The sequence below is a fragment of the Nicotiana tabacum genome, chromosome 21 (genome assembly GCF_000715075.1).
Source record: "Nicotiana tabacum cultivar K326 chromosome 21, ASM71507v2, whole genome shotgun sequence".
Classification (NCBI taxonomy): Eukaryota; Viridiplantae; Streptophyta; class Magnoliopsida; order Solanales; family Solanaceae; genus Nicotiana; species Nicotiana tabacum.
Genome location: NC_134100.1, coordinates 100,946,377 through 100,961,393, shown reverse-complemented (window position 1 = coordinate 100,961,393; position 15,017 = coordinate 100,946,377). Strand labels below are relative to the sequence as shown.

General features: G+C 33.5%; 1 pseudogene; it reads right to left on the bottom strand.

Moving 5' to 3' along the window:
• Window positions 1-1,229: 1,229 nt before the first annotated feature.
• On the bottom strand, window positions 1,230-2,925 carry LOC142175386 (gamma-glutamyl peptidase 5-like; annotated as a pseudogene).
• Window positions 2,926-15,017: the final 12,092 nt, after the last annotated feature.

Below are 15,017 nucleotides of genomic sequence, written 5' to 3'. Positions count from 1 at the left end.
TGTGCAGAGGGAGAATTTGAGAATGGTAGCCACAATTGTGAGATAAGATTTTATTTGACTCAATTTCATATTTTGCCATATATAGGTATGTAATATCATTCCGAAAAATCAAAAAGTTATATGGAGTAACTAGTAGACCAGCTTACTATTTCTTTATTTCAAGTAAATAATAACAATACAATTTTATCTTAGCATTACTATGCCAAATGAAAACCAAAAGTGTTGCTCCAGATATCACAGTTTCCATATAATTCAACTCAAATATAAATATTTAATCTAGAACAAAAAGAGACGTACATTCTTGTGCTACAAGGTGTGTTGGACCATAATATTGGGCCAGTTTTGTTTTTCACTCGTCTGTATTGGGCGCAGCCACATATTTGTATTTATAATTAATCTGGATCTGAGGCTTTAAAGGCAGACCGGTTCGGGTACTTGCTCCGGAAGGAGCCCGGAATTTTTATATAGTTTGGGATCAATTTTTGCCAACAACAAAATCCTAATTTCTTCTTTCATTCTTTTCATCGCACCCGATTAAATTTACGGGATTCATAATGTTACCAATATAAGTATCGGGTGACACTGTCCACTAAAACTTGAACAAAGGGGAAGAAATTACTTAATGATTTTGCCTCCAATATTAGTATCGGGTAACTCTGCTCATCAAAACTTGAACATATAGGACGAAATCACTTAGTAATTTTGTCTCCAGTAAAATTTGAACGTGATATTTCATTATTCTCAATTCACCTCATTAAGTATTATGTCACACCCTTGGATGCCACGAGCCTAACCTTTTTAGTTAATGCCATTTAAATCACATGGTGTATAGCACTATACACCATATTTCTCATTTATTAGTGTGCCACATATGTCGCTATAACAAAATATCTAATCATGTAAATACCTGCACATGACAAAATTGAGATATCTAATTAAATATGATGTGCATTGACCTTTCCAAAAACTTGGGGTAGCTTCCTGCAGTGAATTTCCACATTTAACTACAAATTGACAAGTACTCACTATTTCTTATCTCGAATTTGTCAAGGATATTGTTTATTATTTTCTCAAAATGACAAGTTGCGGTCAATTTCTAACAACGTAAAAATTGTCTTCTATAAATAGTAATTCTCAAGTTTCTAATTAAAGAGATAGAAAATGCATAGAAACAAGAAAAAGGGGGAAAAGTAAAGAAGAAAATTAATATTTGCAAGGGATGCTTAATCCTATCTCCCTTTGAGAAACCTCTTGCAAATGCTTTGCAAACGTTTTCTATCTGGCTCTGCTTTGTGTAGCTCTGATCTAGCATCTTCTGCAAATCCTCTCTGTACCAAAGTATGAAATTCCCAAAATTATAATTACAAAAGTACAAAGTTAAACCAACCATAAAATAAAGAAAAAATACTCCTTTCATCCCATTTATGTGAAGTGTTCGGATTTCGAAAGCCAAAACAAGTTTTTTTTACGGTAATATTTTTATATACCTTTTTAATATTTTAAATTATTAATTATTATGACTTTATTGTTAAAAAGATTCAAAAAACTTAACGATTCTATGTTTAAATACGATCAAAATTATGAAGCTTGAATTTTGAAAAGTAAATAGTATCACATAAATTGAGACAGAGAAAAAGTATACAATACACTTGGTAATAGTAAGTTTACCTCTATTGAACCATTGGAGAGGAGACGATCAATGAGATTATTGAGAATATCTTTGGTATATTCAGGATGGCCTTGAATGCCTAAAATATGACCTCCAATTGTGAACATCTCTACTCTTGTCTTGTCTGAAAATGTTTTCACTTTATTTCTCCATATTTTCATATATATATATATATATATATATATATATTCCAAGTAATTTTTTTACTTATACAAAAATGGTCGTAAATTTCGTATTCAGTCAAATATTGTTGCATAAATTTGGAGGAAGGGACTAATATATAGAGATAACCTCATCTTGGTGGCACTCGATGATGGAAAGTGTAGGTGGAATTTCATCCAAATCATCAAGGTTCAAGAAAGCTATTACATAGTGGGGATTCCTTCAAAATGCTCACTTCCCTTATTCCAATGTCCCAACCACTATCAGCCTTCCTAACATCTCCTCCCAAAGCTCTGCACAAAACCTGTATGTATATGTAAACATTGAACCATATGTTAGTTTTCAATAGTATTTTCTTTTAATTTTCCACGTGCATTTAGCTCATATATATTGACAATATACAAAATATTTACACTATGAGTGATTATTTAACTTGGTATATCAAGTTGAATATTTTGTTATTTTTCTAAGGAGTTTAAATTTCATGTACTAGCCAAGCCACAAATAAGGTAATTATATATAAACTTCTATGATAAACATTAACGGGAAATTCATTATCAACAACTCTGAACAAATCCCATTTCTCTCCTTCTTCTCCATAAGCTTCAACAAACACATTGTAATATCCTCCATATACTTTTTTCACATAATCAGAATCCTTAGCTGCTAATAACAGTGCATATTTCTTCTCTCCTTCAACTTTCATCCTCAGGGGCGGAGTTATAGTTCGGATTCGGCAGAATCCAATAGCTATGAGAATAATATGGATTCTTGCTTTGTTTGAGAAAGTAATTAAAGAGTACTATATGATTTACGTATAGAAGGAAACAGAAAATTATGTTACCATATTAGTCATATGAAATTTCCGTGTGTTTTACTAACTTTTTTTATTAAACTGATTATAATATACATTAAAGACGTGAAAACTGAGGGTACAAAAATACTCTTTGCATGTTTCCTTCTCTAAATGTACAAAAATATATATGTTAGTCCCGCCAATATTGCTGTATTTGTAAATAATAATTCTGTAAAATATAAATTATCAAATAAAATAATAAATCGTATTCGAGCCCACTGAATTCACAGTGTTTCCTTAAGGAATTTAATCCCCTCCTAGTACCCAAGGTTATAGATTATTTTCTCCCATGATAGAACGAATGATACACTGGTGTAGCGGTACTTCAAACCCCAGTGTTTCGGCGAACACAAAGTTCGGTAGCAAATCACACTTACTGTTGCTTTGTTTGAAATTTAAAAACAATGCAAAACAAAGGAGGACAAACTCAAAAAATCGAATGGAAATGCTGAGAGGAGGGAATGCAATGTATAGCCAACGTTTTCAGTTTGTTTGTGTTGTGTATTGTGTGTTGTGTGTGTCTTTCTTCAACAGCTGATGCTCATATATATAGCAACCAGTGTTGAAGAAGACCAATCGTCCACCCTCCATGGTGGAGCAAGCACATTCATGGTGGGAAGAGCACTTGGCCATGGTGGGAAGAGCACTTGGGGGCTGTTATACACGGATCGAATTGGAACATATCCGTTATAAATGCGGATAATCTTACGTTAATATTTACTATTAAAAAATTAATTTGGTCCAAAAAATTAATCAATTAATTGACCGAAGCCGAAGCCGAAGCCGAGCGACGACGACGACGACGCGAGGCTTGCTTTCTTCTTAACTCTTTAAGAGCTACAAGAAGAGCAATTATATATATACCCACCAAAACTCTTTTCCTCTTCCAATATGGGACAATGTCTCATTGTCAAGAGGGGGAAACTTAAAATTTTACTCAAAAATTTTATTTTCCCTCCATTTTTCATTCACCCTCATTTTAAGACTATTTCATCTTAAATAACAAAAATTTCAACAATATATACATAAATAAATGAAAAATTCACTGGTTTGTTTCCAAAATTATCTTTACTTATATACGTAGGATTTTGTCATATTGGTTTCTTTGATGCTTTCAAAATTTTCTTTACGTATACTACCTAGGTTGTGTTCGTTTGCTCTTATTTTCTTTACTATGTTTGAATTTTTCTTTCTTTTTGAAGGGATGAAAACATAATTATTAGAATTGGTTTTTCAATTTCCCTAAACAAGAATAGAAATATTCCATATTTGATTTTTTTTTTCCTTTGTTGAATGAAAAATTATGGATTCATAGATTAATACTCTTTTTTCTTTTGGTTTTTCATCTGGTCCGGTAAAGAAGCTCTAGTTTTACAAGTCGTTATATATTTGGTAAAATGGTCCCTATGAAAGCTCTATATTTCCAAACAATGTTTAATTATTCAAAAGATTCTCTCATTAGATACGATGATCTAGATATTCCTGTTTAATTATCAAAAATATTATTTAAAAAATAGATTCTGATTCATAAAATAATATTCCTCAATTTTTAAATAGACAACGTGCATAACGTGATTCAAAGTTCGTCATTCTCCAAGGTGATCAACCTTGTTAATGCCTTTCTTTAGTCACTTCTTTTTAATAAATAAAGCACTAAATATTTTATAAATGGGTTCTTTTTATATATGAAAATGGTAAAAGTTGAGGTTTTAAGAACTGATCGGAATATTATTACTTACGCTTCTAAATTTGGAAAGGATGCGAAAGCGTAGGTGGCAAGCAGTTATATTGATACGATGCTTTACTCGTTGATGAGACAAGAGTGAGTTACTCTAGTGGTGAGCATCCTCCACTTCCAACAAAGAGGTTGTGAGTTCGAGTTACTCCAAGAGCAAGGTGGAGAGTTCTTGGAGGGAGGGAGTCGAGGGTCTATCGGAAACAGTCTCTCTACCCAGGGTAGGGGTAAGGTCTGCGTACACACTAACCTCCCTAGACCCTACTAGTAGGATTATACTGGGTTGTTGTTGTCAATGCTTTACTCGTTGATGACAATTCTCTTGCTCTTACAAGAATTGTATGGGAATCGTCCTTGAGAAGCGTTTGATTCTCCTTCATGATACATAACACATTAGAGCTGTAATGAAAAACTAATCGCTCCCAATATATGAACTTTGTTAAGTAAATACAATACAAAAATATAAGTGCAAATTAATTAATTAAATTTAAATTTTTTGGAATATGATCGAATAGAAGAAGGTAAGTATTCCAAATTGTACTGAGATAATTAGTACATAAAATTTAAACTCATTATGTATTCTTGTAGATCCTATATATTTCGTCCATTCCTTAGTGTAATGCTTGCATATCTGTATAAGTTGAAAAGATCAATAAATATGACCATCATAATTGTTGCATGCTTTTAAATCTGCCCAATGTGTCCATCTGCCTCCGCATATTTTAAAAACCTGGTGCGAACGTTCGAATTCATCAAGTTCAAATATTGAATTTGCCTCTTTTTCACTACTTCTTTTCCTGATTTCACAATAACTGTAAGCTGGAAAACTCCATATACAGGTCTCTTGAGAGATGAAGTTAAAGCTTGTGATGACTCCTTTCATATGCTCCATCCGTTTAAAAAAGAATTGACACTATTTCCTTATTAATTTGTTCTAAAAAGATTGATAACTTTCAATATTTCTTAATAGAAAATACTTATAGCCACACAAATGCTATGGCAAGTTTCAGACCACAAGTTTCAAAAGTCTTACAACCACATAAATGTTACGATTTATTTAAGACCGCATATCTCAAAAGCAGTGGCGGATGCATGGGCACTTGTGGGTGCTTAAGCATCCATACTTTGACCATATTTAGTAAATTACATAGTCAATTGTACAAATATTTAGATAAATATTGAGTTAGCACCCATAAATAAATTCATTTTTTCTCTTTTTTTGGAGTCTTTGTCGGCGAGTACCCATAACTTTAAAATCCTGGATCCGCCACTGTTCAAAAGTCTTGCCTTCTGAAAATATGAAAGATACCCTTCATTTTCATCATATTATTTGCATATGATTCGATATGGTTTATATAACAGTTAGGGTGAAGGAAAATATATAGTAAGTGGTGGGGATGGAAGACCGAAGACTACAGACGCCACGTTATATATGACAGTGATAACAGCGATACATAAATGCAGAAAAAGTAGCGATTGATCTTTGAAAATCTGCTGTGAAAACGATTGATATCTTTGCATGTACGAGTTTAGTTTAATGCATTATGTTTAAAAAAAAACTGTATCTGCACAATCAAGAATTTTATAAGATAATTACAGATAAATTTTTATAACATATAAAATATAATTGATAATAGGAAAAGGGCAAAATATACTCATGTATTTTCGAAAAATGTTTAAATATACCCTTCGTTATACTATGAGTCCAAATATACCCCTGCCGCTATACGTTAGATTTAAATATACCTCTCATTTAAACGGAGGGACACGTGTCATCGTCATGTTGGCCAATTCTAAATATCTCCTAATTAATTAAAAAGACCCATACCCGAAAAAAAATTTCTAAAGCAATTTTTTTGTAAAAACTGAAATTGTTTTTTACTAAAAATTAAAAAAAACGAAAATATTTTTTTTCAGTTTTTACAAAAAATATTGTTTTAAAAAAACTGAAAAATATTTTCTAAAGCAATTTTTTTGTAAAAACTGAAAAGCAATTTTCTAAAGTATTTTTTTTGTAAAGCAACTTTCTAAAGCATTTTTTTGTAAAAACTGAAAGAAAAAAAAATTCAACAAAATATTTTCGTTTTATTAAACTAATTGTAACGACCCAGCCGGTCGTTTTGAGAATTTAAGTCTCGTTCGGCAGCATAAGACCCTAAACAGCTTCGTATTATATATATTGACTTGCGTGCGTGGTTGAATTCAGTTACCGGATGATTCAGAGTGATTTTGGACACTTGGTCCCTAACACGAAAGCTTAAGTCTAAGGATTTTGACCGGTAGTCGGAACTGTGTGAAGACAACTCCGGAATGGAGTTTCGCCGGTTCTGTTAGCTCTGTTGGGTGATTTTGAACTTAGAAGCGTGTCCAGAATGTGAATTTGAGGTCCGTAACTTATTTAGGCTTGAAATGGCGAAAGTCAATTTTTTGGAAATTTGGACTGGAAGTGAAAATTTTGATATCGGGATCGGATTCTGATTCCGAAAGTTGAAGTAGGTCTGTAATGTCAATTATGACTTTTGTGCAAAATTTGGGGTCATTCGGACGTAATTTGGTAGGTTTCGACATCGGTTGTGAAAATTTGAAGTTTCAAGTTCTTTAAGTTTGAATTTGGAGGGTGATTCGTGATTTTAGCGTCGTTTGATGTGATTTGAGACCTCGACAAGTCCGTATAATGTTATAAAACTTGGTCGTATGCTTGGACGGGGTCCCGGGGGCCCGAGGTGTGTTTCGGACGAGTTTCGCATGGTTTTTCGTGGTTGTGAAGAGGTCTGTGTTCTGGTGTAATCGCACCTGCGGACTGTAATGACCCAACCAGTCATTTTGACTTTTAGAACCTCGTTCTCCTAAATAAAACTCCCCGTATATACTTTTATAAATTTATGACTTGTGGGGATGGTTGGTTCGGGATTTGGAAGTGTTCGGGTTGAAATCGGAACACTTGGTTCCTTAAGTTGGCCTTAAAATGCTAAGTTTGACTTCGGTCAACATTTTGAGAAAACGAACCCAGAATAGAATTTTGATGATTCCAACAACTCTGTATGGTGATTTTGGACTTAGGAGCGTGTTCGGAATTTTAATTGGAAGTCCGTAGTTAAATTAGGTTTGAAATCTAAAATAAGAATTTAAGTTTGAAAGTTTGATCGGAGAGTTTTTTTTTTGATATTGGGGTCAGAATCCAGTTCTGAAAATTTTCATAACTGTGTTATGTCATTTATGACTTGCGTGCAAAATTTAAGGTCAATCGGACTTGATTTGATATGTTCTGATGTCGTTTGTAGATATTGGAAAGTTTCAAAGTTCATTAGGCATGAATCTATGTGTGATTCGTGTTTTTAGTGTTGTTGGATGTGATTTGAAGACTCGACTAAGTTCGTATGATGTTTTAGGACTTGTTGGTATATTTGGTTGAGGTCCCGAGGGGCTCGGGCATGTTTCGGATGGTATTCGGAGTATTTTCCTTCATTTTGGCACTGTTGGTAGCTGCTGATTTCTGGTATTTTAAACCTTCTTCGCGATCGTGAAGATTGGGACGTGATCGCGTAGGCTTAGTTGAGGCAGTGTTAATTTTGTTCTTCGCGATTACGTGAGGTCATCGCGATTGCGTAGGTTGGGCTAGTCTGTGCATCGCGATCGCGTGGTATTGTTTGCAATCGCGTAAGGTTAATTGAGGGCTGCTAAGTTTTGTGCTTCGCAATCGCGTGAAGCGGGATGCTATCGCGTAGCTTTGAGACCTTGTGACTCGGGAACGCGTGAAGACGGTCGCGTTCGCGTAGAGTAACGGAGCAGGAGTGGAGGTCACGCATTTGCTCTATACGATTGCGTGAAGAGGACTGTGATCGCGTAGAGCTGAAAACTCTGTGCTTTGCGATCGTGTGAGGATATATGCGATCGCATAAAGTTAATTTGGGCAGTGGAAATTTGTGCTTCGCGATCGGGTGTGGATGTTCGTGATCGCGAAGAGTAAAAGCCTGGGCAAAGTTTAAGTTTTGAAAATGGGAGTTTTCCATTTTTAACGATTTGGAGCTCAAATTGAGGCGAGTTTTGGGAGATTTTCAGAGAAAACATCGGTGTAAGTGTTCTTAAATGAATTTTGGTTAGATTACCTAAATCCATCACTGTTTTTATCAGTTAATTAGTGATTTAAGTTGGAAAAATTTTGAAAACCCTCTTAGATAGATTTGAGGATTTGAGGGTTGAATTATGATCGAAATTTGGTTATTTTGGTATGGTTAGACTCGTGGTTGAATGGGTGTTCATATTTCCTAACTTTCGCCGGATTCCGAGATATGGGCCTCACAGGCGATTTTTAAATTAATTTCGGATTTTTATTGAAATATGTAGTATTTTCTTATGGAATTGATTCTATAATTTTGATTGACTGTATCGAATTAATTATGACTAGATACGAGTCGACCGGAGTCGAAAAGTCGAGGAAAAGCCATACTACTTGGTTAAACTGGAGCAAGTCAAGGTAAGTGACTTATTTAACCTTGTGTGGGGAAAATTTTTCCTAGGATTAGTATTGAAGTGATAAATTGAAATGTGTTGAAAGTCGTGTACACGAGGTGACGAGTATGTACACAGGCTAAATATGAAAGATTATGTTTTTAAATTGTGTAGATCACTATTCCATATTAATTAAATAATTGTACCTTGTTATATTCTTCATCATTAATTTAAATGTTTATACTTTAAATTTGCTTGCCCTTTTCCTGCTAATTGTTTTACCTGTTTAGTTGAAACTTGATTTCTTTTATTCTGTGCATTATTTGAAGGGTGATTTTATTTAAATTAATTATTATTAATATGAATTATTTGACACTTTTAAATTTGGTATTGAAACAACGTATTAAAATTTTAAAATATTATTTTTTTGAGTTATTTATTCCCGAATATTTTGTGAGATTTCGTACTCATTGTGATGGAGCCGTGAGCTCTTTATTGTGAAAAAATATTATTGTTGAATTATTTTGACATGAGCCGTGAGCTCTTTATTATAAAAAAATATTGTTGTTGATTTATTTTGGCAAATTAAAATATTTGGGCACTTGAGGTGCAAATTGTGATATATTGTGATATTGATACGCATGCGGTGGTATAAGGTCTCGGTATTAAAACGCATGCAGTGAGATAAGGAAATGAGATATTGTTAATTTAATTATGATTTGGGACTACGAGTCGGTACCTCGGGAGTGCCCTTGTTGATATTGAGTTATGGCCGCAGTTGCCTTTGATTATTGTTGTGATTTTCTTGAAGTTGAAAAAAATTCTGTTTTGTTTTCACGAGGTATTAATTGACATTATTTGGTATAATTAAAGGGTGACATACTAGTTGATTCATTTCCATTGTCATATTATCTTATTATATTGTTAAATATTTTTATCATGCCATTATTTATTTTCCAATAGGGTCTGACCTGACCTCGTCACTACTCTACTGAGGTTTGGTTTGGCACTTACTGGGTACCGTTGTGGTTTACTCATACTACGCTTCTGCACATCTTTTTGTGCAGATTCAGGTACATTTTATCAGATCAGGCATCAGTAAACTAGCTGTACGAGGAGACTTCGAGGTATATCTGCTAGTGTCCGCATACTCCGGAGTCCCCTTCTATCTTACTATATTGTCTTCATTATTTGCTTCAGACTCTGATGTATAGAGACATAGAGAATAAATTCTTAGAAGCTTGTGACTTATTTCTACCGGGTTTTGGAAGTTGTAATTAGTTGAATTGTAATTTATTTATTTCAGATATCTATTATTATTCCGCATTGATAGGTTTACTTAGTCTTAGGAACTAGGTGTCATCACGACCTCCTACGGAGGGAATTTGGGGTCGTAACAAGTTGGTATCAGAGCTCTAGGTTCATAGGTGTTATGAGTCACAAGCAGGTTTAGTAGAGTCTTGCGGATCGGTACGGAAACATCTGTACTTATCTTTTGATTCCTTATCGTGCGCAATTGTTGAATTCAAAGTTCTAAACTATTATCTTTATATTCTCTCACAGATGGTGAGGACACGCACAACTGGATTCGATGATCAGACACTCGCGCCCCCTATTAGAGCCGCAAGAGGCCGGGGTCGGGGCAGAGGTCGTGCCAGAGGCCGAGGAAGACCACGTGGTGTTGTCAGGGCACCTACATGAGCTGCTGCAGAGGAGCTCCCGCGGTGATATAAGAATCGTTTTAAATCATGAATTAATTGTTATAATAATTGTTTCTCTCCTATTCTTTATCAAATATTAATTCTTTAATTCCTGCAACAATTGTTACATGCTATTTGATTTATGTGTCCTAATTGTTATCTAACATTTAGCATACTAAATATTAACTGCCTATTTTCTCCACGATTTTCACAATTTATTGATAATTGCCATTGTTTGCTCATAGATAAATTATAATTATTGTGTGTCTTGATACTTAATAGTTTCTCATTGGACGTGATATTTATTGAAGTAATTTTTATTATATTTATGAGTTGTTTAAAGTTATATTGGGGGATCGGATTGCACGCCGCAACAAACTTATTAAAAAGTCCATATTGGGGGATCGGATTGCACGCCGCAACAGACTTAAAAGTCCATATTGGGGGATCGAATTGCACGCTGCAACAGACTTATTAAAAAGTTTATATTGGGGGATCAGATTGCATGCCGCAACGGACTTATTTAAAAGTCTAAACAGACTTATTTAAAAGTCTATATATACTTGATTAAAATAAATATATGGGAGGATTGAAAATGAATATGTTGTGTGAGCGGGTTGCACGCTGCAACAGAAATTGATGGAAATAATAATTGGTTATGACTACTGAATTGGCTTCAACTGTTAAAAATGAGTTACCTGATTTATTTCTATTATTGTTGTTATTACTATTATTGCGTACAGGTTATTATATGTGACCTGCCTTAGCCTCGTCACTACTTCGTCGAGGTTAGGTTCGGCACTTACGAGTACATGAGTCGTTTGTACTGATACTACACTCTGCACTTCTTGTGCAGATTTCGGACTTGGTCCTAGCGGCGTACCATAGACTTTCTCGGATTTCAGCTACCAGAGGAGACTTGAGGTATAACTGCACGGCGTCCGCAGTTCTGAAGTCCCCGTCTACTTTACTTTAGTTGTGTGTTTGTTTCGAGACAGCTTTATTTATTCAGACCTTTATTTGTATTATTCTAGAAGTTCGTGTACTTGTGACACCAATTCTGGGATGGTATTTAGACACAGTTATTTTTATGGATTATTCACTACATTTAGACTTTACTTCCGCATTTGTTTCTTCGTTATTAATAAATTTAAAATGGATAATATTATTCTAACGTTGGCTTGCCTAGCAAGTGAAATGTTAGGCGCCATCACGGTCCGAAGGTGGAATTTCGGGTCGTGACAATTTCAATAACTTTGCAAATGTTGGCTATTTTTTAATTATGAGTCCGAAAACTAGCTAGCCCATGATATTTTTACCTTCTTTCATCATAATTTTAATTGTAATTAATGTTGGGCCCGTACACAGGGCGGGCTTTACTTCGGCTAGTTTTAGTATGTTCATTGTTCTAATAATTGACTACACAATTGTTATCTCAAACTACAAGCCAATTAACTTTTACTATATAAAGATAATTCTACACTAGAATAGAAAAAAAGGCAATATTTCTATATGATGATTATCCTAAGAAAGTCTCTTCCTTTATTACTTTTCTTGTCCTATATATCGCTGAGTCCAACGAAATGTTTACGAACCGAAGGCGAAGCTACAGTGTAGCAAGGGTGGTTACTGATCCCTTCGTCGAAAAATATCGAAAAATTAACATTGTGTAGATAAGTAAAATTTTAAATTTACATGCATGTAATACATATTGAACACTCTTGCAACAATGAAGAGACATAGCTCAGTGGCAAAGGGTGGTCAAGAGGGCCTCATGGGCACGGGTTTGAACTGATTCTCCACAATTTTTATTTTTCTTGTTAACTTTGAACACCCTTGAAATATTTTCTAGTTTCGCCACTGACTAGAACACTCTTATGCAAAGTTCTATAATATTCCTACGTGCTAATGCAGATATGAAGTAAAATAATTAAGGTAGCTGCAAGTTACTCAAAAAATTAAAACTTCTGGCAAATGACTAGCAAAATCGTGGACTTCTTGAGTTTTTACTCTCCCCACACAATATCATGCTTTCATATTCTCTAAGGCAATTTTACCTCTTATACTATACACCCTATTTATTATAAATCAAAATTCTTTTAAAATATTATTTTTTATATTTATCTTTTATTTTTTATAGCAAAATAAATATTTATGGTATATACTACCATTAAGACACTAAGTACCTTATGTACCATTTTTCTCTCTCATTCTTTCGGTTATTCTTTCCCAGAATCACAACAAAATATTTCTTCTTTCTCTCTCACACCAAGATTGTATTCGTGATTTTTGAAGCACGATTCTCTCACAACATAATTTTCTCTCTCTCTTTCAACGTTTTTGCTTCAAAAATTCATGGTAAGTGTTAAACTTTTTTGGTTTTTGTTCGGTTCAAGTTTCTTCTTTTTCTCTTCACTCTTTTTTAAATCTTCACCATTGTTAGATTTTCAGCAGAAAACTTCAAATTTCCTCTTCAATGGCTGATTCAACAACTTTGAAACAAGAGGACCACTGCGGCTTTCTTCTACGCCGGATGTTGCAATAAATTTCTCTAAACGGATACTGCAATATTTTTTACGCCGGAGAAGATTCGAGGGCCGAGATTTTTATTCGTCTCTATTTAATACAATGTGTACAATATTTGCTTGGCCGGAAAGCGCCATCTCTGGCGAACTTTCTTCTCTTCTTTGCTATTTAGTCACATACAATGAAACAAATACATCGTATTCTGTACAAATTCACTCAAATACATTATATTTTTGCATAAATATATTTTTTTGCTTGTATTTATATATTTTGAAGGTTTGTATTTTTTCAATACAGTTGAATACATCTATATCAATGCATGAATACAGGATATAAATACTGAAATATACTGAATACAAATATTAAAATAGAACAAAATATAAACAGTGAATACATTTAATTTTAAAATACTATAAAATACACTGAATACAAATAGAAATACAGTAAATACAACCAATGAAATATACTGAATGCAAAGTAAAAAAAAAATTAAAACACACTAAATACAAATGTTATATACAACTGAAAAATTATTCTAATTAATTGGGTTGATAATGAGGTAGGTTAAAATTAATTTTGTTGAGTTATATTAGGAGTGTATCACGCTAATTGATATTATTTTTGTTATTAGATAGCTGGACATACCTATTTTTAAGGTGATTGTCGTTACTGTATTCATGAAAACATGGCGCGAATACATGCGCATACAGCTGGACTACCAAAATTTTAGGCCCTTTTTGCTGTTGTATTCATGAATACAGTAGCGCGAATACATGTGAATACATGCGCGTACAGTTGGACTGCCCTGATTTTAGGCGATTTTTGCTGTTGTATTCATGAATACATGACGCGAATACATGTGAATACATGCGCGTACAGCTGGACTACCCTGATTTTTAGGCCTTTTTTGCTGTTGTATTCATAAATACAACAACGCGAATACAACAAATACACTACCGTAATAACTTAATAGTAGCTATAAGACGTAATTATGTATATGATAGCTATAAGAAGTTAATAGCCACTAAACAATAGTAGTTTCTGAAAATTCCTCTATCTCTAATTATTTTTACCCAAACTAAAGAAAAAGAGAAAAAATAACTTTGTGGGGTCACCATTTTACTTAATTTTAAGGGGTCGTTTGATAGGGTATATATATATATATATGTAAACTTTAGTATTATTAATCCCTTATTTGGTTATACATTATATTCGATACTATTCTTATATATAACAAATCATGACATTAATAATATCATAATTTTTAATGCATGGTTAAGCATGTATAAAGACATAACTACATTTTTCAAAACCTTTAATACACCAAACTAAATAATCTGTAAAAATAATTTTAACATTTACAAATACACTCTATTTAGTAATATTCTTATACAACCTACCAAACAACCCCTAAGAGTTAAGTGGGTTATAAAATTCTGACTAAAGAGTCAACAAAATCAGGTTATTGGGAAAAGCAGCTAATAAGTTACTCTTAGCTTGCTATAACACCTCCTCCAAGAAAGCCACAACAAATGAAACGAATGTTAGGCTAGAAAAACAGTGTATTAATTTGGTTGGATGGTTTTTTTACTTTATATGGTGATAGTCTCGAGACACTACAAAAAAAGAGAGTAAATATAAGTAAACAGTCCTTGAAATTGATGCCTGTTTGGTCAGTGAGTCAGGCCCTCTCTCTTAAAATACACGTACTCCATCATGTACACTCCCAAAGCTGAAATTTCACAGTTTGAGTTAGCCTTTACGTTAATACTAATTTTTTAAAGGCCTATTTTAAAAGAGATAACTTATTTCTATGATAGTTATAAAAAATGTTTATATTATTAATCAGTGTGTTAAACTAGAGGGAAAAAAAAGTCAAGTTAAACTCATTCCGGAAAATATTGAATCTGAATTTCTGCC